The 20,929-nt window shown below is 40.1% G+C and overlaps 1 long non-coding RNA gene across 1 annotated transcript in view; it reads left to right on the plus strand.

Annotated features, from left to right (window-relative positions):
* LOC307036937 overlaps positions 1 to 20,451 on the plus strand; it is a 304,273-nt gene extending 283,822 nt beyond the window's left edge. Inside the window, exon 2 of the long non-coding RNA XR_013807533.1 lies at positions 19,665 to 20,451. This is a non-coding gene — a long non-coding RNA (uncharacterized lncRNA). The remainder of the gene's footprint in view (positions 1 to 19,664) is intronic.
* The last annotated feature ends 478 nt before the right edge of the window (positions 20,452 to 20,929 follow it).

Consider the following 20,929-nt stretch of genomic DNA (forward strand, 5'->3'; position numbering starts at 1 on the left):
ATCTGCCATTGTGTGCTGGTGGTGAGCGTTGCCGTGTGTGTGTGTTAGCATTAACAAGTGCTCGTGTGTGTGTATTACATTTTCCCTATGCATTTTCCCCATAAGGCAAGACCCGCCCAACTCTGTCTCTGATAGGCTTACCTTGAAATGTTACCCCGCGTTAACCAATCATCACTCCTCTCTGGTTACTTTCACTTTTCCATGGTACTGTGAGAGGACATCACTGTATTCGCCTGTAAGTTAAATCCGCAGGGAGATTCGGTTCAGTTCCATCACATAATGTAACGCAGTAACGCACCCATTTAAATCACAGTAACTATAACGGCATTACTTAATGGGAATAGGTAACCAGTAACGCTATTAGTTACCGCAAAAAGTAGTTGCGTTACAGTAACGCGTTAGTCCCACACTGCCTATCTGTTACTCTCCCCTACCACCCACTCTCTATATCTATCCTAAATTATGATTCACATAATGATGTAAGCTCTTTCAGGTTATAGAAAATGTAACACATTTAGTCAAGTGTATTGCACATGTAAATTATATTACCTTGCGTTTGTGGCAGAATTTGCTCTCATCAATGTGAACAAGGACATTAACTCCACCGACTTTCTGCTTCTTTTTCTTTTGGTGCTTACACAGGCTTTAGAGTTTCTTTGACATCATGGAAAGTGTTGCTGAGCTCTTTGCAATGCCATCTTGAAGCATGTCAACTTGCCATAGATGCAAACCCTGTGCAAATCTATCAAGGATTAACAAAAATGAAAACATTTATTTGATCAAGCTATAAGTCACGAAGCATCATTTATACCCAGTACATTGTATTTGGGCCATTAGTTTTTCATCAATAACAAGCCATCCTGTCAATCAAACATCCTGTACAGGGCTGACTAAAACTGATGCTCATTGCAAAACAGTATCACATCTGGTTGTATAGATAGAATCACCACCATGGGCTTCTGTCAGAAGCCCAGACCTATGATTTATAAGAAAAAATTATACTTAAGAGCAGAAAAACAAAATATGGTCAACTTACAACATGATGAAATCAGCAAGAGCCAAAAGTCATGTCAGAGTTTTTGGGGGCCAATCAAAGCAGGTTATATGACAGGATATACTTTTGAAATATTCTTTCAGATTGACCATACATCCATGCCACCATAAATTATGATAATGGCATGTGCTGTAGTGCAAATGTACTCCATATACTGAAATGCACTCTACACATAGGCTACTGTAATAAGATATTACCTTTGCATTGCTTACCTATGGATGTACTTCATCCATGCGAATAAACTGCAGTGTGATTGTGAGAAAAGTGACTTTGTCCTATAACACTTCTCCTGAAACGTCCACATCTTTCACGTCGGCATTCCCTGGAAATTCCAGGACATCAAATTGTATGATAAACTGAACATTTTCCATGTGTGTGTTACGCACACATACACACACTAAGTTGGATATATAATTAATTCAAATAACAGCAGCTCATGTAAAAACCATGCTGTTTATGCAAGTAAGCCTAGTTCATGTCAGTGTCATTATCTATAATATACGCTGAAATAAATATGTTGTAACATTAGCTAGCTGGCTACTTGTCTAAATTGTATCTTGCCTCCTTGGGTAGCTGAGGGAGAGAGAACAAAACTGTACATCCTAGAGGCCTATGGAGCTATTTCAGGATCATAAGTTTTGATCATTCAAAAAAATACAATTTATTTGAAAGTTCAAGTTTTTATCCTGAACTTTGAAAAATACAATGATATATTCAAAATAAAAAAAAAGTATTTGAAATAATTTTTCAGGTTGAATATTATTTTGATTCAGTTCAGCAATTTTTTGGAATAATATACATTTTTTCAGATTTCACTTTTATACATATTTTGATATTTGAATCCTTGTTTTTTTCAGCACAGATTTTTCGTTTTCAGATTCAGAACAATAATTTTTTCAGTTTCAAATCTTGTTTTTTCAGGTTTCGCATTGCTTTTCTCCTTCAGATCTTTTTTCACTTTCAGATCTTTTTTTTTCGCTTTCAAACTTTTGGCCCTGATATTGCTTGGGGGGCGGGGCTTACCAAAGAGTAGTTTGGCATCCTGAGTGACAGGCCTCCCTCTGTCATGTTGCCTTCATGGATGTTAGAAAACTGAGACCAGCGTCAAAGTTCCGTTAAGCGAGCTGTTGAGCATCGTAGTTTGCGACAATCAAGTACAAATAAACTGTGTTAGAATGTGAAATTACGTATCTGCAACGAGCCAGCAGGTTGTTCTGGTGGACCTGACGCCATCCCCCGCTGTCCCTACAGCAGACGACTCGGAAGCTGTCATCAGCGGACTGGAGGAGAAGGACCTCGCGGACATTCCTACAGCAGACGACTCGGAAGCGGCTGTCAGCGGGCTGGGGGACTTCTCGAGGCAGCAGAGGAGTCTACTTCTCTCTTATCAGATTCATCAGTTCCACCTTTGAAGGAAAGGCCGTATCTCCCCCTCCCTATCAGCTACCCTTGTTGGCGTATTCCTTTGAGGGGGAGGGGGGCCCTGATGATTCAACAACACGCAAGAATGCTGCTTTCTGGCACTCACGCTCTCACTCTAATAGTTCCTTCACTGACATGAAAAGTTGTATTCTGTTCCCAAAGGTTTAATGAAGGGGGACAGACACAGTAGCAAAGAATGACAGTAGTTGTGTTTCAAATGTCTTAGGTGAGTTGGTCTCATGGGGCGAGACCAAAAGGGGGAATTTAAGTATTATTTGAATGATTTGAAGTATTAAAGTAACGTGTTATGGCAGGAAAGTTCAATCTGGTATATTCATTTTAATGTCACCTTATATAGAATGTATGTTAAACTTGTGATTTCTGCATTGAGTGACTTCTGCCTAGCAGATACCAAGAAGAGGCCCCTAGGGTCTCTCTGTTAATTATCAATAGTCCTTGCAATCAACAGGGGAATTCCCGGATACATTTTCAGATATAAGGCAGTTAAAGTCTTGTAGAATTAATGATTTATCTCCTACACATCCTGCAGGCCTTGAGACTTGGGTCACCCAGCAGTAAACGAGATAATCGCCATTTTGAGCTTATCAATAAAATGTATTCATTCCTAGTAAGCTGACTTTGGGGTGAAGGGAAGTTCAGGGAAGCCATTAAGCCACAAGAACAATTAACTTATGTTGGTTGACTGATGCGGTGACTGTCATGGGACGATGGCGTTTGGATATTTACAAATATGGCTTTCATAAAGAAAAGCAGGTGGCTGTTGTGTGATAAGATACATGATAGGATGTGTGTGTGTGTTGAAGATGTTTAGGGGGAATGAGTATGTGTCCTGTCAAAGAGTCCTCTGTCATGACTCCAAATCATTGATTGGGGGATCTGCCTAAGGGCAGAGGGACAAACACACACACACACATACACCGTGAAGCAACAGATGGAATCAACAACTGCGGACTTACTACCTGGGGTCCCGCCCAGAAGGGAAACCGACCAATGGAACACTACCAACTCACTGGCTAGGTCGCTCAGAAGTAAACTCGCCAATAACAAATAGCTAGGGAAGAGCAAGCGATAAAACTCCTCCCCACCTGTGTATAAATGTTGTGATCATTTTGAAGATCGGCGCTCTTGTTTTTGACTTGCCGTTCCTGAGACGTGTCTCACATGGTGGTAGAACCTGAGCCCGGAGTACTCTGCAGAGTGCTTCGTGATTAGGTGATTAGGTGATGTATTGTATGTTTTTGCCATTAAAGCAGATTATTGTTTGACCCTTATCCTGGCTGCTTTGACTTTTCCTTCTTTTAAAACAAACTCATAGAGGAACGCGCGAAGCAGAGATTCTGCCTCAACAGAGTCAATGTAAGTGGTCTGGACAAGAGCCATGTTAGGTATTTGACTAAAAGGTGTATCATTTTCAGCTTTTGGTGTGCTATTGTTAGCCCGCTAGCCAGAATAGCTCTGGGAAATGATGCCTCCAGGCTGGCATGCTCACATTATTTCCTGCTTCTCACCATATTGTGCCAATACATTTAGGCTTGCCAATTTCATTCTGAAAATGATGAATAAAGAAACATGTTTGTCGGTGTCAGTTTTTTTTATCCCACCTGTGTAGTGTCAGTGATGCAGTGTCCTTAAAATGCACTCAGAATCATATAATCACACGACAGCAGAGGTGTTCAAGATGTGTATACATTTCACAACAGTTCCTCCTCTCTCTGTGTGTGTGTGTGTGTGTGTGTGTGTGTGTGTGTGTGTGTGTGTGTGTGTGTGTGTGTGTGTGTGTGTGTGTGTGTGTGTGTGTGTGTGTGTGTGTGTGTGTGTGTGTGTGTGTGTGTGTGTGTGTGTGTGTGTGTGTGTGTGTGTGTGTGTGTGTGTGTATGAAAATTAGAGGACATTTAAATATTACAAAGTAAACACACTATTTCGTTCATATTCATGGCACGCAGGTGTAAAACTAAATTACATAAGCATTGAACACACTCATGCGCAAACACACACCTACGCCCATCACTGCGGGCAAGCAACATCACTAGCTTGGCTTCCCCCATCATTTTGCTCCTCTCCTCTGGCTGTGATCCGATTGGCTGTTGCATGGGTGAGGCTCACTGCAGAGGCAGAAACAAGGGGAGGGGGGCTTCCCCCGCTTAGCACGACTCACACACAACCAACTCAAACTCAAACACACACACACACATACATACACAGGGAATCCCTCCGTTTTGCTGTTCACCACACATCCCGTTTTCGTCGCAATGCTATTAAATTATTCACTGCACAACCCTGTTTGAATAAGCAGCCCACCACATATGAAGAGCGGTTTCTGGGGATGTTTCCTTCATTTTTTGGGGGAGAGTTTCACCTCATTTTACCCTTGGCAGTGGAGTTTTGGATCTGCCAAAGTGAGATTCCCACAAGTGCGTTATTAATAGGGAAGTCTCGGGTTTAGCGCTGATGGTTATGCATAGTTATGCTTTCACAGGGTAAGAAGACCCACACTGGGTTGCAGCTGTCGTGTACAGACGTTAGGTCAGGTTTCACTACTGCTGTATGTGTGTGACTTTGTGTGTGTGTGACAGCACCAAAGTTGGCATGAGGGAGCCCCCAGCGGATCGAGAGGGGGGTGGTATTTCCAAACATACGTTTCGGGCATGTGTGTGCGTCAGAGGAGGGATATACACACGTACTGAAAAGGGCTGAAAGGGGCACGGCGACCTTTTATATCTCATCTGTGCCATTTAGGAAGAATCCAATAAAAGGATGAAGGTGTCAGGCGCTCTGATTAAATAACATTGCTGAAGGTCATTGATCAAAGTGCTACAAGGCATTGTAGCAGAGGGGCACTGATTATGGATGAGAAAAGAAAAAACTTCATCTTGCCTGCGATCAGACAAAAACAAAATCATATTTTTGTTTTTAATAATGATTTCTGTTTATTTTTGGCCTGTGATGGAGAAACAGTGATGTGAATATTTGCAATTTGCCTTTCCAGCACTGGAAAGCCAACTGCACTGCAGCCGTACTAATAATAACTGGGCTGTAATATGAATGGAGGCGTCCATATATGGCGATGGAGCCGCGGAGGCAGAGAGCTGTGGAGTTATCTCATGCCCAACGGTCACGGATGACATCAGTGTAAGGCTGACCCTCCACTAAAAAGACCTGGACACTCTCACTCCCTCTGTACATTACACTCTCTTAGCCTTCCCTATGCATGGATATAGTGTAAGCCTGCCCACGTCATTTGCAAAGGTCTGACAGTCTGCAGCTCTGGGAGAGGGAGAAGTCACAAGAGGCACGGGGTGGGGGCTCTGCATGTTTCCATAAATTGCAAAGGGCCTGCATCACGGCCATGCCGCAAATCATGAGGACCGATGTGAGAGACACGTGGATCCTGTCTGCTTTGATAAGATCATGTGAGACATTCTGGCTCCAAGTTTCTCGTTTGAGGTCAGATGATTACAATGATATGTGTGTGTGTGGCCATGGTAGCTTTTCGTCAGGGGACAGTGGCCAGGCCATCAATTAGTTAAGTGTAATGATCAGCTGATTCCTTAGCTCCTATTTTTGGAAGGGGGTGTGTTCCACATACTGACCTCTTACGCTCAACAGTCAGGTCTTTGACAGATTTACAGTGTCCTGTAAAAAATGAACCCATTGGTCTTACAACGAATCATATATACGTTTGTTGGGGGCCGACCTCTACTGGTGGTTTTCCTGACGGGAGAGGTTGAGGGATTTAGGTGACATTACTTTTACCAAGGAGGCCCTAACCCTAATTTAACTCGAACCATGATCGTTTCCTAAATCAAACCAAAGTGCGAAGTTTAACAACGTTAACCACATCTACAATATGCGACTTTTGCATTTAGATAGGAGAACTTGTTGATGTCCTGCTAAAGGATGCTAAATTCGAAAATTATTCTGTAAGTTAGGGTTAACTAAAGGCTAGAAACCAATGACATGGTGGGTCTACTCACATTAGAAATGAATTGTGTACAGAGTTTGTTATTAAAGTACTAATCTGGCATTTAAAGAAATGAACAATGCAGATATCCTCACATTGACATCACACATGACATTTGTTTAGCATGTTAGCAGATGCTTATTAGCACTAACACACACTTTAGCTGATGGTAATGTCGCAAATGTTTAATGTATTTGTTTATAAACATGCCTGACACACTTATGGAGCAGGTATAATGTTAACCGTACCCTACTTCTTGTTGTAAAAATGCACATTTTTGCTCATTAGGAATATACATAAGCTCAGGCTGATATGCGTCTTTTATAAGTGCAATGAAAATGTACAAAGTTTTTGCCGAAGTCAGCATTAGCCAATAAAAAATATGCAAGCAATTTGTGTGTTTGCATTATGCTGATGTTGTAAAGTACTTGCATGCAGTTTTTTGATTGCATGCAGAATACATGTTAATTATGCATCTTTGCTCTATATTCTGTCTCCGTGTCAGCTTTGTGCACAAGCTTTTGGAGGATAATTGAGTATATAGCATGATATTTTAAACATGATTGTTTGCTGGATCCCAACCAACATAGCTTACAAGAGAAAGGTCATTTTTCAGTATTCTCCTCTGGGCTGACGCACATGCAGTTCGATCATTTTTTTGTCCTAAAACTTTGTACAGTATCTATAAATGGACAATAAAGCTGACATTGAGGCCCTATAATGCTTTTTGGGGTTTTCCCTTTCCTGTAGTGAGTTCTATAGGTTTTTGTGCATATAAATGGTCTGCAAAGGCTAAATCGGAAAGTTCCCTACAGAGGGAGTTTCTCTCCCACATAGTCCCCGCCCGGGACCCCTGTTTACTCCTTTGACATAATGACATCACTTTGTAACATCCACGCTTCTATTGTCTAGCGCTCCATCCCATTGCACGTGATATGCTAAGTGGTGGGACATTTCAGATACATCTGTAAGCGGTTGACCAATCACAACAGAGCCGGCCAGCTAACCAATCAGAGCAGACTGCGCTCTGGTTTCAGACAGAGGGTGAAAAGAGGTTCTGCAGCACAGGCATTATGAGAAAAATAAAGAGCTTGTTGAACATTAAAGCATGGAGACATGTCACAGTAGAGACCTTAAATACAAATATGAAACGGAAAATGAGCAGAATATGTCTTCTTTAATAATAAAGAAAAGACCTCAACAAAGTGACACAAAGTGGCAATTAAGTATTCCTATATAAGGGAGAGAGCCATGAACATGAAGTTATTTAAAACCATCAATACAAATACTCATTAGAATATGTTCTATCATCATCTATAACCATTTTATGCATCCCCAGCATACATTATTGCCCATTTTAGGCAGTGAAATGACAAATCAGCAGCTGTGTCTTCTTAACAGCTGTGACATAGTTTAAGAGGATATCTCCTGCATGAACACACAAACACCCCTACCCCGTTCCGTTTCCATGGCTACCTTCCTATTCTATTAACCTTTCTCAGGTGCATACTTGTGGAGACAGACAATTACGTGTTTTCATATGTATGCGAATCCCATCAGCAAGAACAAACACATTATAAAGTAAACTGCTGATGAACGTCAAATAAGAAGTACATCCTATTTGCCCCGAGAACACAGATATCCCTCTGAAATCATTTGAAGCTCTGAGCAAACTTTGCACAGCGTTAATTGTGTTTGATGAAGCTTTTGAGTCAAATATCATCAAACGTCCTTGTCTATTGCCTAATCTGCACTCTTTCATCTTCACCATTGCCGTTTTCAGTCTATTTCCCCATCTCAACATGCCCTTCGCTCTCCTTGACCTCTTGTTGTTAACTATCTTTCATCCTAAAATAATCCAAACCTGATTGTGAGATGTTTGAAGACATAAGGTAAGTTAAAAGTCCTCCAGCTTCGAGATTGCGTCAAGACAATGTCAAAAAAACTCAGCTCCCCGTCTGGGAAATACATAATTTATTAGACATGGACGATGCATGATGTGAAGCAAAGTGTCAAATTAATTATCTCATGATGAGGGCGGATACACATAAGCCCTGCTTTGTTCATTGCAAATGTTTAATCATGATGTTTTGCATACCAGTTGAACAACTTAATACACATGGGGGAAAATGCAACTGAACATTGACAGGCTTTTTTGTCATTCGCCCAAAAGCATTCCTGAGACAGAAAAGTTCCTATATAATAAAAAAAACTGGAATAGCACACAGGGCACAAGTCCGCCAAGACACTGCTCTATCTCCCAATGTCAATAAAGGTAAAGAATAATATTTAACTGCCAGGTCTTTCAGTTCTTCTCTAAAGCGTAACGGGTTCTGGGCTGATACAATCTACCATTAAGTTCCACCAAAATCTGGCCGCATGGTTTTTAGTAACACAAAACCAATTTCAGTTCCACGGTCCTGCAGGTTAAACTCAATGCAGAAGAAATAGGAAGATTTACAGGAAGAGATTGAGATGAAAGTCCTAAAACCTGGAAATGACATAGCCTTTACCCTTCCGGTCCTCAAAGTCAACAGATTTTGTTTAACGTGTTTGTGTTCAGAAGCCTGACATAATGGTCTGTGGTTGAACCAAATTTAAGAGATGTTCACGTTTTGTTCTACAACCAAAGCTTTTATGTGTCATATAACCGGTGGTTTCAGTGACTTAATAAACTGCTAAAGATCGCAATGCCGAATGTTAGCCACCTTCAGTATTTTGTTTATAGTCTAACGTTAGCTTTTTACTGCTGGAGATTGCATTTACGCTTGAACACAAAGCGTAAATGTAATATTTGGAGATTATCCTGCTAAACAAAACCCTAACTGTTTGTTGGGCACAGGACTGCAATATGTCGAAATCCTATTTCTTTCTGGGAAGGGGAGCCCTTGCGATGCTAACTTTTGGGTCGGCCTACAAACATACGTTGGCATTGCACCACTCTATAGCTCACCTGGCACAACAAAATATAGTTTGGTCAATCTAGAGCACAGCCAAATTGAACTCAGGTTGAGCTCGAGTCATTCATTAACCTGCTCCTATGCCCTTTTCTCTCCTCCTCCCTTCCTGCTCTTGTGCCCCAGATAGCATAAAAAAGGTTTAACAACATGCCTAATTTATTATTCAATTACAATTAACGTCATGGAAGGATGATAGATATACTGCTGCAAGGGCAAGGAAAGAGAAGATGCTATACGCTGAAGATTAAGGCTTTTATTTCTAAATGATTTGTGATACATATTTGGGAATGTTCCCCCTTTCCTGCCTTTCTCTGTTGTGGTCAAAGGTCAGGGTCAGAAACAGAATGGCTGCTTTTCAGGGACACTTACGCATGGTGGGTGCTACCAACCCAGTCTCATAAAAAAACGTCTAATAACTACGTTGGTCCACAACTTGGGACGTAGTATTTCTACAAAAACGCCTCTGAAATTGTAAGATCCCTGTTTTTTTTCACCATTCATTCCGATGGCTGGCGTCTATGTCACGTGATCTTCACGCTTCTCCCTGCAGAAAAAAAAAACATGTCCGAACTTCGTTTTATTCTCGGTGGAAAATGCCTATTTTAAAAGTTAGTTTGGCCATTAAACTGCGTTTTGATGTCATTTGATGCGAGAAATATGATTTGTTATTTCAGATTATGTGTGCAGTGGATGTACATGATCTTTAGTTTGGTAGTTATTACGAAAGATTACTTCAGGAAATTGTGTCTATACAACGTTTTCATTGTTACCACGGTGGTTGCTAGGAACGCTGCTATCGATATTATTTCTGTTATGTTGTGTAACTGTTTAATGGTGTTATCTTTATTGCTACCCCCTTCCCCGTCAATTTATAGTGTTGGTCCACAGCGCAAACGTATTAGTTTAACACTAGAACCGCCAGAGGTCGCTGTATACCTAAAACCGCCAACGGGTAAAATGTACCCGCTATAGATTTTCAAGGTACAATGTTCTTTTATTTATCATACAGAACAGTGAGTTTTGATCGCACAGGGATGAAACTTATACCAATAGAATCTGTGGACTCTCAGCTTTTCATATGATATAGGTTGTGCAGATAGCATGAAGTTTAAAATATCGCTAAGAGTGCTGATTTAAACGCTTGGTGTTAGACTCGTGTTTTGTTTAGTTACAAATCTCTCTATCTCTCTCTATCGATATATCTGTAATGTTCTGTTCTATGAACATATAATTGTCTACATAAATAGACGACGCGGACTACTTCTCTCATTCCGAGTGTCCATCTTTCTTCAACCGGCACGTAACTTGCATACATGCATTACGTCCTCAACGTGAGCTCAGTCATCCAAGATATTGTATTCTCCAAGATGTTACACTATCTATAACTATCTATCTGTCTATCTCTCTCTTTATCCATCTATCAATATATCTATCTATCTATCTATCTATCTATCTATCTATCTCTCTCAATATATCTCTCTATCTATAAGGAACCGCAGTAGGCAAAAGGCGTTGCTATAGCAACACGTCATGTTTACGCTGCATTTTCTATGAGGTAAATATTACCCGCTGGCGGATATAGGTATAAATGGCATTTTTTTTTGCGATTTTTTCAATCTGACTTCATATTGACAATTGTTAACAACAGAGGGTGCTACATAACACACTTTCAGGAAAAGTCACGGACTGGGAGACTTTAATATGTTATTGAACAAAAGTTACATACAATCAAAAAACAGCTGCAGGTAAAATGTACCCGTTGGCGGTTCTAGTGTTAACAAAATCCGCATATAAAATCGTGGCATAGATACGTTATTTTCCCCTGTGCAATTCTCCATTTACTCAAAAATAACAGTCCGTCAGGACCGAGGGTCGGAGCAGTTCATTTGCTTTAGAGAATATTACACCCGGAAGTAAGTATTCTCTCCGCTTCGCTTGACAAACCCTGTGATAGTCCTCAAGCTCTGTAATTGGATGTTTGAGTGTGTGCGCCAAGGGTTACGCCGAGCGTCGAACAACACTTTGAAATGGGATGGAACCACGGCAGACTGTCCAAAACTGGATTTGAACGGTTCCATCCCGTCCCGTCCTCCCCCACCCGTCCCCAGAACTACACATCCTGGCTATTGTGTTTCAAAACATGTTCTCTATCTATGGCACGTCTCTACTGGGAGTTGTAGTTTTAAAAGACGTTTTCGTATTTCCCATAATAAGAAGTTGCCAGTATTAAACTGTGTACATCCCTGGAGGTTTAAGGGATAGGAAACACTCACATTTAAAACATATAATTAATAAATGGGTGAAGATTGCTTGTGCCCATAATGGGCAGCATTAATATATATAACCACATGCCAGCTAAGGTCAGAAGAGCTTTATTTAACAGCTGGTCTTATGTCTGTGACCCCTCCTGTTGTTAATTGATAAGCCTGAAACATGCACTTGTCAAAGTTCAGAGGCACATTTTACAAATATGGCAGCAGCCATCGATCATCTTAAGATAAGATATACTTTATTGATCCCAAGTTGGAAACATTTGCGTTACATCAGCATGTGTAACAGTTGTAAATATGCAGTGGTGTTTATTTGTAAATCCTTTAGTATAATCACACAAATTCTGTGTTTTATATTTAATAATGTTGTGTTCTTTATTTATTGATTGTTCAATACCTGACAAGGCCGGAGATTAAATATCTACATACATCTTATAAGAGTATAATATGTATAATATCAGTTGAAATAAGTGCTTCAACATAGTTAACATTGCAGGAGGTACGCACAAATATTGATAGATGTCTTGTAATGCACTATTGAGGAACCTGCGACCCAAGTTTTTAATTCATTGCATAACTACACCGTTTGTGTATATGATATGTCAATAAAATCTTGAAATCTTGAAAGGGATGTGCAAAATAGTCATTATATACAGTCTTTAATGAACTATTAGTAGAGAATAACAATTAATGAATATACTTTATAGGGATCCTATTAATATCTAATAATAAAAATAATGAAATTCAATAACATGCTTTAACCACTAGGTGTCCCTTTATATCAGCTGTGTACCATTATGGTGTAAATACAGCCTATCTACCAATTGGATCAGATATAAAAGTCAGCCGAATTAGTGTTGATACTGCGAGGAGACGTATTGTGTGAAAAGAGATGTAAGATGTTGTTTAATTGCTGATATATTTATGATCCATGTCACGTTTTCAGTGTTGGCGGCAGTTCCTCATGTTTGTCTAGAAGTCTTCTCATCAGGGCTCTATAAATAGAGAACTACGGCAGATATGTCATATTTAATGCAGCCGAACCGTGTATTAAAATGCCGTTATGTGATGACTTTCAAAGAGAAAAGCAAGCACACTCGGAATAAAGTATATATATATTTTTTTTAAATGTTTTCGGTCTGTTTCCGGTATTTGTTAATGACGATGTGATGTGAGATGTGAGACTGGAATTGCACAGGGGAAAATAACGTATCTATGCCACCATTTTAGATGCGGATTTTGTTAAACTAATATGTTTGCGCTGTGGGCCAACACTATACATTGACGGGGAAGGGGGTAGCAATAAAGATAACACTATTAAACAGTTACACAACATAACAGAAATAATATCGATAGCAGCGTCCCTAGCCACGAACTTGGTAACAATGAAAACGTTGTGTGGACACAATTTCCTGAAGTAATCTTTGTAATAACTAGCAAACTAAAGATCATGTACATCCACTGCACACATAATCTGAAATAACAACTAATATTGCTCGCATCAGATGACATCAAAACGCATTTTAATGGCCAAACTAACTTTAAAATAGGCATTTTCCACCGAGAATAAAATAAAGTAATGTTTCTTTTTTCTGCAAGGAGAAATTTTAAGATCACGTGACATAGACGCCAGCCATTGGAATTAATGGTGAAAAAAAACGTAGGGATCTTACAATTTCAGAGGCATTTTTGTAGAAATACTACGTCCTACGTTGTGGACCAACATAGTTATTACACGTTTTTTTGTGAGACTGGGTTGGTGCTACCTAACGTGAAGGTTAGAATCTGGGACCGGGTGTTGAAGGACTAAAACATGTGACCTCCCATCCCCCCTTTCTGCCGGTCCCCCTATGCCAAGGCTGCTTCTAAACTGTGATCCTATGCGCTTCCTTCATGCAATCTCACGGCAGTACGCACACCATCGCACACGCACAACATGTTCCCATGATACATGGAGGTGAAAAGTGAGGACAGATTGGTCACGTCTGTCACCACTCATTGAAAGCCATCTTTGTTACCAGCATGATGAATAGCACCGAGGTAGCCAGTCATGAATGTAACCAGTCATAGATTACAATTACTTAATAAAGACGTGGACATCTGTTGGCCAAGTTCTTTGGACCCTTGTAAATCTCTGTCTGTTTAAGTGTGTTTGAGCCTCAGTTTATGTGTTCTTACCAGTGTTGCCAGATGTTCAACTATCGAAACAGAGACTAAAAAATCGTATTTTAGTAAAAATGATCGTACATTTAGTCTTATGTGTAATGAAAAGGCCCTAATATGCCTTTTTGGGTTTTCCTTTTCCTGTAGTGTGTTATAGGTTTGTGTTCATGTCAATGGTCTGCAAAGGCTAAAAAATATCCATATTTCGCTCTATGGATATGATTCAAAATGAGAGGACATTAAACCAACTTACTACTAACAATTTACTTAGCGTATTAACATCTTTTAGAGCATTGCTTTTAAATTGTCTATTGTTTTTACTTGTACTTGTTTTATGGTGTGTGAGCTGTGCTGTGTTCTTTTTTGTATGTTTTGTTTTGTTTATTTGACTGTACAGCACTTTGGTCTGGAGGTTTAAAGTGCTCTGTAAATAAAGCTGTATTGTATTATTGCAAGTGTCACAAAAATTGTAGCATCTTACATAATGGCTTCTTTTTTTTTTTTAAATGGTTCAGTGCACAGAGGGCAAAATGATCTTAGATATACAATTATTGAAGATCTATCAACACTGGTGCTTACCTATATTTGTGTGATTTATTACGTAGTAAACACCAAGGCAATATTTCAAATCAGTCCAGTCAATTTTTTATTGAAAATTAGAAACATGTATGAACATTTCAGCAGTTATACACGTTGTATATACATTTATATATGAGAGAGATTGGTATTTTGAACATTACTTGATCACAAAAGTTGAATTACAAGACAAAGATTTGTGCGCAAATGTGTGCGCGTTTACTTCGCCCTTGGCTGAAGTAAAAATAAAAGACCCTCTTATTATCTAAAGCTTGTGTGACCTTCACCTTTTTTACGACTGCATTCACAGAACTAGAACAAGCCTCGACATATGGCTGGCTCAGCAGTTGCTGTAAAACCAGTCAAACAACAAGAAACAAGTCAAACCTTTCAGACTTCAACTACACAGCTGACAGGGCCTACGGCGATTTGTGAATGACCAACACTTCAAATAATTTGAACATGATGAGGATGGCGTGTTGTGTTGTGTTGTGTTGTGTCGTGACACACACACACACACACACACACACACACACACACACACACACACACACACACACACACACACACACACACACACACACACACACACACACACACACACACACACACACACACACACACACACACACACACACACACACACACACACACACCTGAATGAGCATGTTGTATGTGCTTTCTAAGAAAGGGGTTCAGTGTTAGCCGGAGGCTCAGGTCACATGTGGTCAGGTGCCAGTCCATTCAAGGGGCTTCTTTGTTCTCGGCTGATTTTACCGTAGTTTGGCTCAGGCACACAGACAGCCACTTATGCAATAAGTGGGTCCAGATAAGGGATACCTTAGTTTTCACTTTTAATTTTACTTTATATATGTCATTGTAGTTTGAAGGTTTAGGGTTACCCTTAAGGTTGGTAATCCTCATGAATCAGAATCGGTTTTATTTACCAAGCAGGTAACCACATCCGAGGAGTGTTCCCTTTACAACACTCAGAAGTAAAGCCATTATTTAAATCACATGGCTGTTTTTTTTTGTTCTACAATACTGCAAAAATATGAGCGACTCATTGTGAATAAATGATATCCTGATGTATCTTATATAATTACTGGTGTTCATTTCAGGTGTTTTCCCCTTGCATGCCTGTCAATATGTACTGTATGTAGTTCATGATATAATGCCCAGTAGGCATACTGGGCATTATCTATATCATCAACTACAGTGCATTATAAAAGCAGTTTGAACTACATTTGAGCCACCTTCGAAACGCTGCATGTATTTGTTCACCTCGGGTTTGGGGGGGGAAATTAAACCAAATGGATGACACATTGTTGGTAACGGTTCCCACCAAAACAGGACTTGACCAGCTTTGCCCGCTAAATAAGACAGCCCAGTTAAATGTTTTAATTGATTTTAATGATTGTTGTAATAATTAATTGCTATGTCTCAACAATCTAATTATTTTCATCCTCTTGCCTTATCGTGACAGCTGTTGGTTGTGCCTGATCAAAGAAGATTAAAGATTACCTTTTCTCAATTTAATTTAAATGAAAAACTCTATATTTTTGTATTTATATATGAATTAATCATGCACGTTAAAGGCAACGATATGTCGTGGTCTGGATTGTATCTTTATGTTTTAGTCAAAACACAAAGTATCATTATCATTTATGCAATACATTAAAACATTATTACAAATATATCTTTATGTGTATTATTTTAATATTTTGTTAGGAATTTTACACTTGCGTAACACAGTTATTATTTCTATTCATTTAACATTAGGTAGATAATGGTTTCTCCCTTTGTCTATCTGTTTCTCTTTCACAGACACACAACCCCCCTGCTGCCACAATCTCAAGCACCCCCAGCAAGACCCTGGGCTGATCCTCAGACATTGTGTGGGCTGCTGAGGAGGTGGGGTCTCGCACGCACACTCGTGGGTTCACCGAGGGCGTTCAAAGGAGGGGCTCAGCAGGGGGGGTTGATGTGAACGTGTTGGGGGCTATGAAGGGGAAGTGAGGAGGATTATTCCCTCTGGATCATATCTGTGGGTGTATTCCTTGAGTGCGTGCAATTGTGTGCCTGGTCAGCAGCAGCATCCTTTGAAAGCTGTGTGACTTGGCGCTGCAGGGTTAACAAGGGAGCTAACCGTCACCCACCAGCACAGGGTTAAAGGTCACCATAGTGTACGCTAGTGTGTGTGGGTTCACATGTCATCTTCTGTACTATTTGCTTTCCTTTTCTTCACTGCATACTGGCTGTTTTTGATTCCGTTTACCTGCTTACTGACCTTCACCTTAACCCTAGAATAAAGGAATGTAAATCCGGCTTTAATTTTAGGGTCTCATTAAAATAATTATGTTATTATTGAAGTTCAGCAAGTGCCTCGCAGCTGCGGCCTTGCGTGAACTTTTCCAGAATATATGGATGTTCCCATTCTTGCGGGCCTTAACCCTGGAGTCGAGGAACTTACACATTTTCAAAGTCAATAGCGCCTCACAGCCACTACACATCGCAACTTTTAAAAAATGTGTAGATGATCCCAAAGTTATTGGGGAAAAGCTGTAAAAGCAAGCTTATACGGCTTTACCTGCCAGATATCCTTACCCCTAACCCAAAGTTTGCACATGCAGTGGGGCAAAAAAGTATTTAGTCAGCCACCAATTGTGAAAGTTCTCCCATTTAAAAAGATGAGAGGCCTGAAAATAAGTATTGGGTCAATAACAAAAGTTCATCTCAATACTTTGTTATATACCCTTTGTTGGCAATGACAGAGGTCAAACGTTTTCTGTAAGTCTTCACAAGGTTTTCACACACTGTTGCTGGTATTTTGGCCCATTCCTCCATGCAGATCTCCTCTAGAGCAGTGATGTTTTGGGGTTGTCGCTGGGCAACACGGACTTTCAACTCCCTCCAAAGATTTTCTATGGGGTTGAGATCTGGAGACTGGCTAGGCCACTCCAGGACCTTGAAATGCTTCTTACGAAGCCACTCCTTCGTTGCCCGGGCGGTGTGTTTGGGATCATTGTCATGCTGAAAGACCCAGCCACGTTTAATCTTCAATGCCCTTGCTGATGGAAGGAGGTTGTCACTGAAAATCTCACGATACATGGCCCCATTCATTCTTTCCTTTACACGGATCAGTTGTCCTGGTCCCTTTGCAGAAAAACAGCCCCAAAGCATGATGTTTCCACCCCCATGTTTCACAGTAGGTATGGTGTTCTTTCGATGCAACTCAGCATTCTTTCTCCTCCAAACACGTCTAGTTGAGTTTTTACCAAAAAGTTCTATTTTGGTTTCATCTGACCATATGACATTCTTCCAATCCTCTTCTGGATCATCCAAATGCTCTCTAGCAAACTTCAGACGGGCCTGGACATGTACTGGCTTAAGCAGGGGTACACGTCTGGCACTGCAGGATTTGAGTCCCTGGCGGCGTAGTGTGTTACTGATGGTAGCCTTTGTTACTTTGGTCCCAGCTCTCTGCAGGTCATTGACTAGGTCCCCCCGTGTGGTTCTGGGATTTTTGCTCACCGTTCTTGTGATCATTTTGACCCCACAGGGTGAGATCTTGCGTGGGGCCCCAGATCGAGGGAGATTATCAGTGGTCTTGTATGTCTTCCATTTTCTAATAATTGCTCCCACAGCTGATTTCTTCACACCAAGCTGCTTACCTATTGCAGATTCAGTCTTCCCAGCCTGGTGCAGGTCTACAATTTTGCTTCTGGTGTCCTTTGACAGCTCTTTGGTCTTGGCCATAGTGGAGTTTGGAGTGTGACTGTTTGAGGTTGTGGACAGGTGTCTTTTATACTGATAACGAGTTCAAACAGGTGCCATTAATACAGTTAAGAAGTGGAGGACAGAGGAGGCTCTTAAAGAAGAAGTTACAGGTCTGCGAGAGCCAGAAATCTTGTTTGTTTGTTATTGACCAAATACTTATTTTACACCATAATTTGCAAATAAATTCTTTAAAAATCAGACAATGTGATTATCTGGATTTTTTTTCTCGCATTTTGTCTCTCATAGTTGAGGTATACCTAGGATGAAAATTACAGGCCTCTCTCATCTTTTTAAGTGGGAGAACTTTCACTATTGGTGGCTGACTAAATACTTTTTTGCCCCACTGTATGTAGGTATGCATGTGTGTGTATGTATATTTTTTAAATCATTCCTATTTTTGACCCTTGATGAAGTATAATTTGAAGCAAGTATTAGCAGCTGGAAGACATATCTTAGTATCCTATGCATTTGTCATACATTCTTTGTCTATTTATTTGCATTTTTGGTTCTTTGTTTTGTTGTAGTTATATTTTTTGTATTTTATAAATATATATTTTTTCTTTCTAGCAAAGTGTATCTGTGGACAAAATAGTCTTATTTTTTTTATTTTTTTTAAGAAAACAATACAAAGACACTCAGGATCCTCTTGTTTATCTTGCTCTACATCAACCACACCCTAATTCCCGAAGCCCCTTCCCCACTAATTCCCCACTAATTCCCCATCTTCAGTCCGACCTCCACGAACCAACAAAAACACTCACTGCTCTCATTTCATTACTGAATCCCTCATTACCACACAGGGATTAACTATCAGAGGAGGACATGATGGACAACAGGTCTGAGAGCAGCGCTGCCATCATCATTAGCATGCCACTCAGGCGAGAGAAAACACAAGCACATGTTTAGCCCCATAGATTTCCATTTGACATGTACACACATTAATACTTAGCGGTACCCAATTATCGAGTTGTGAATTCATGAAATTAATGCATACATGCGTGAGGTAAAAAATCAATGAGGCAGGCAACAATAAATTAATCTTTTGTGGATTTTTAAAAACATGTTATCGTTGATCAGTGAAGATTGCGTAATTGGATTTATTGTACAAGGGGGGATTGGTTTCTTCCGTGTCTGTTTTCTAATACATGTATCATTTGAAATATGGATGTGTGAATAATTGCGCCCATTCAAAATGATGAAAATAAATAATGGATAAATCACAGCATGCATGAACAGGGAAATAAAAGGCTTGTTAACCCTCCAGATGGTGTTGGATATTTGTTTCCTGTCTTACAGATTAATCGCTAAAGGAATTAAACAAGTAAAATGTTTCATTCATTGCATAAATACACCGTAGTTGTGTATATGATATGTCAATAAACCTTAGAAAATCTTGAAATCTTGAAAGGGATGTGCAAAATAGCAATTATATACAGTTTTTAATGAACTATTAGTAGATAGGGCTGCAACGATTAGTCGACATAATCGACGACGTCGATCATAAAAATTCGTCGACGCGGAATTTTAGTGTCGACGCGTCGTATAAAAACAATCAGAGAGCCGGTAACGTTAATTCAAAACTGCGCAAATGTTCATTTGTAACTGCAATGCACTACAGGAAGTGCTGGGGGCAGTATACTCTCCATTGTCTGCCATGACTGCATTCTGTACTAACAACAAAGAAGAAAGAATACAAACGATGGCGGAAAGGAGAGAGAATGAGGGTGATGAAGAGCTCAAAAAAGCAAGACCGAGAGTTTCGAAAGTGTGGGAGTATTTCACAGACGACAAGCCAAAGAAGTCAGTGAAATGCAGAATTTGTAAAGGGGAATTGGCATTCCACGGCAGCACTACAGTGATGCACGAGCATTTAAAACGCAAGCACCCTGGAACCGTGAGGACTGCTACTTTGGATCATGGGTAAGTTTGAGCAAGTTAGCCATAGTCATGTTTACGTTAGCTTACATGTTGGAAAACAGAACGTCTCATGGTTAATGCTTGCTAAGCAAACGCTATTTCAGTTATGTTGAGGCTGCGTGTCCACCAACGAGCTGCTAAACAGCGCCAAGCTTACAGCGTAGTAGAGCACACTAGAGCTTTATGGACGCTGTAATTAATTCCAAACTTAAAATAATAATTAACAAGGGTCTGCGAAATGACAAGAATAAAATGCGATTGAATTGATCCTGGGACTGGACAACAGGGTGACATTCACAGGTGTGCAGACTTGAGGTAAAACATGCACTGGAGCCCGGAAAAGGAGCCGTGCCCACAGGAAGCAGAGATGGAGGGTGTGACAGAAATAATCGTTAGATTAGTCGACTAATCGAAAAAATAATCGACAGATTAGTCGACTACCAAAATAATCGTTAGTTGCAGCCCTATTAGTAGAGAATAACGAGTAATTAATATGCTTTATAGAGATCTGCAGATAAATGTTTAGTCTTCTCAAACACCAACTATCTAATATCTCTCCTGATTGTTGGCACTTGACAATCACCTTCCCTGAATTTTACTCAGGTGTATCTAAAGCCTGCTTTAAGGGTTGTTTATCTTTCACATCATTAATCAGAATGTGCAAAGTAACTAAAATAAATGTAGCGGAGTAGAATTACAAAGTAACAATGAGCTGTCATGTGGGTATATATTAACAGTGTGGGTAATACAGTCAGATGAAAGCAGAATTTAAACCAGTACATAAAGTGAGGAACTATTAAAAGGA

This window comes from Notothenia rossii, assembly GCF_949606895.1.
Source record: "Notothenia rossii genome assembly, chromosome: 4".
NCBI lineage: Eukaryota > Metazoa > Chordata > Actinopteri > Perciformes > Nototheniidae > Notothenia > Notothenia rossii.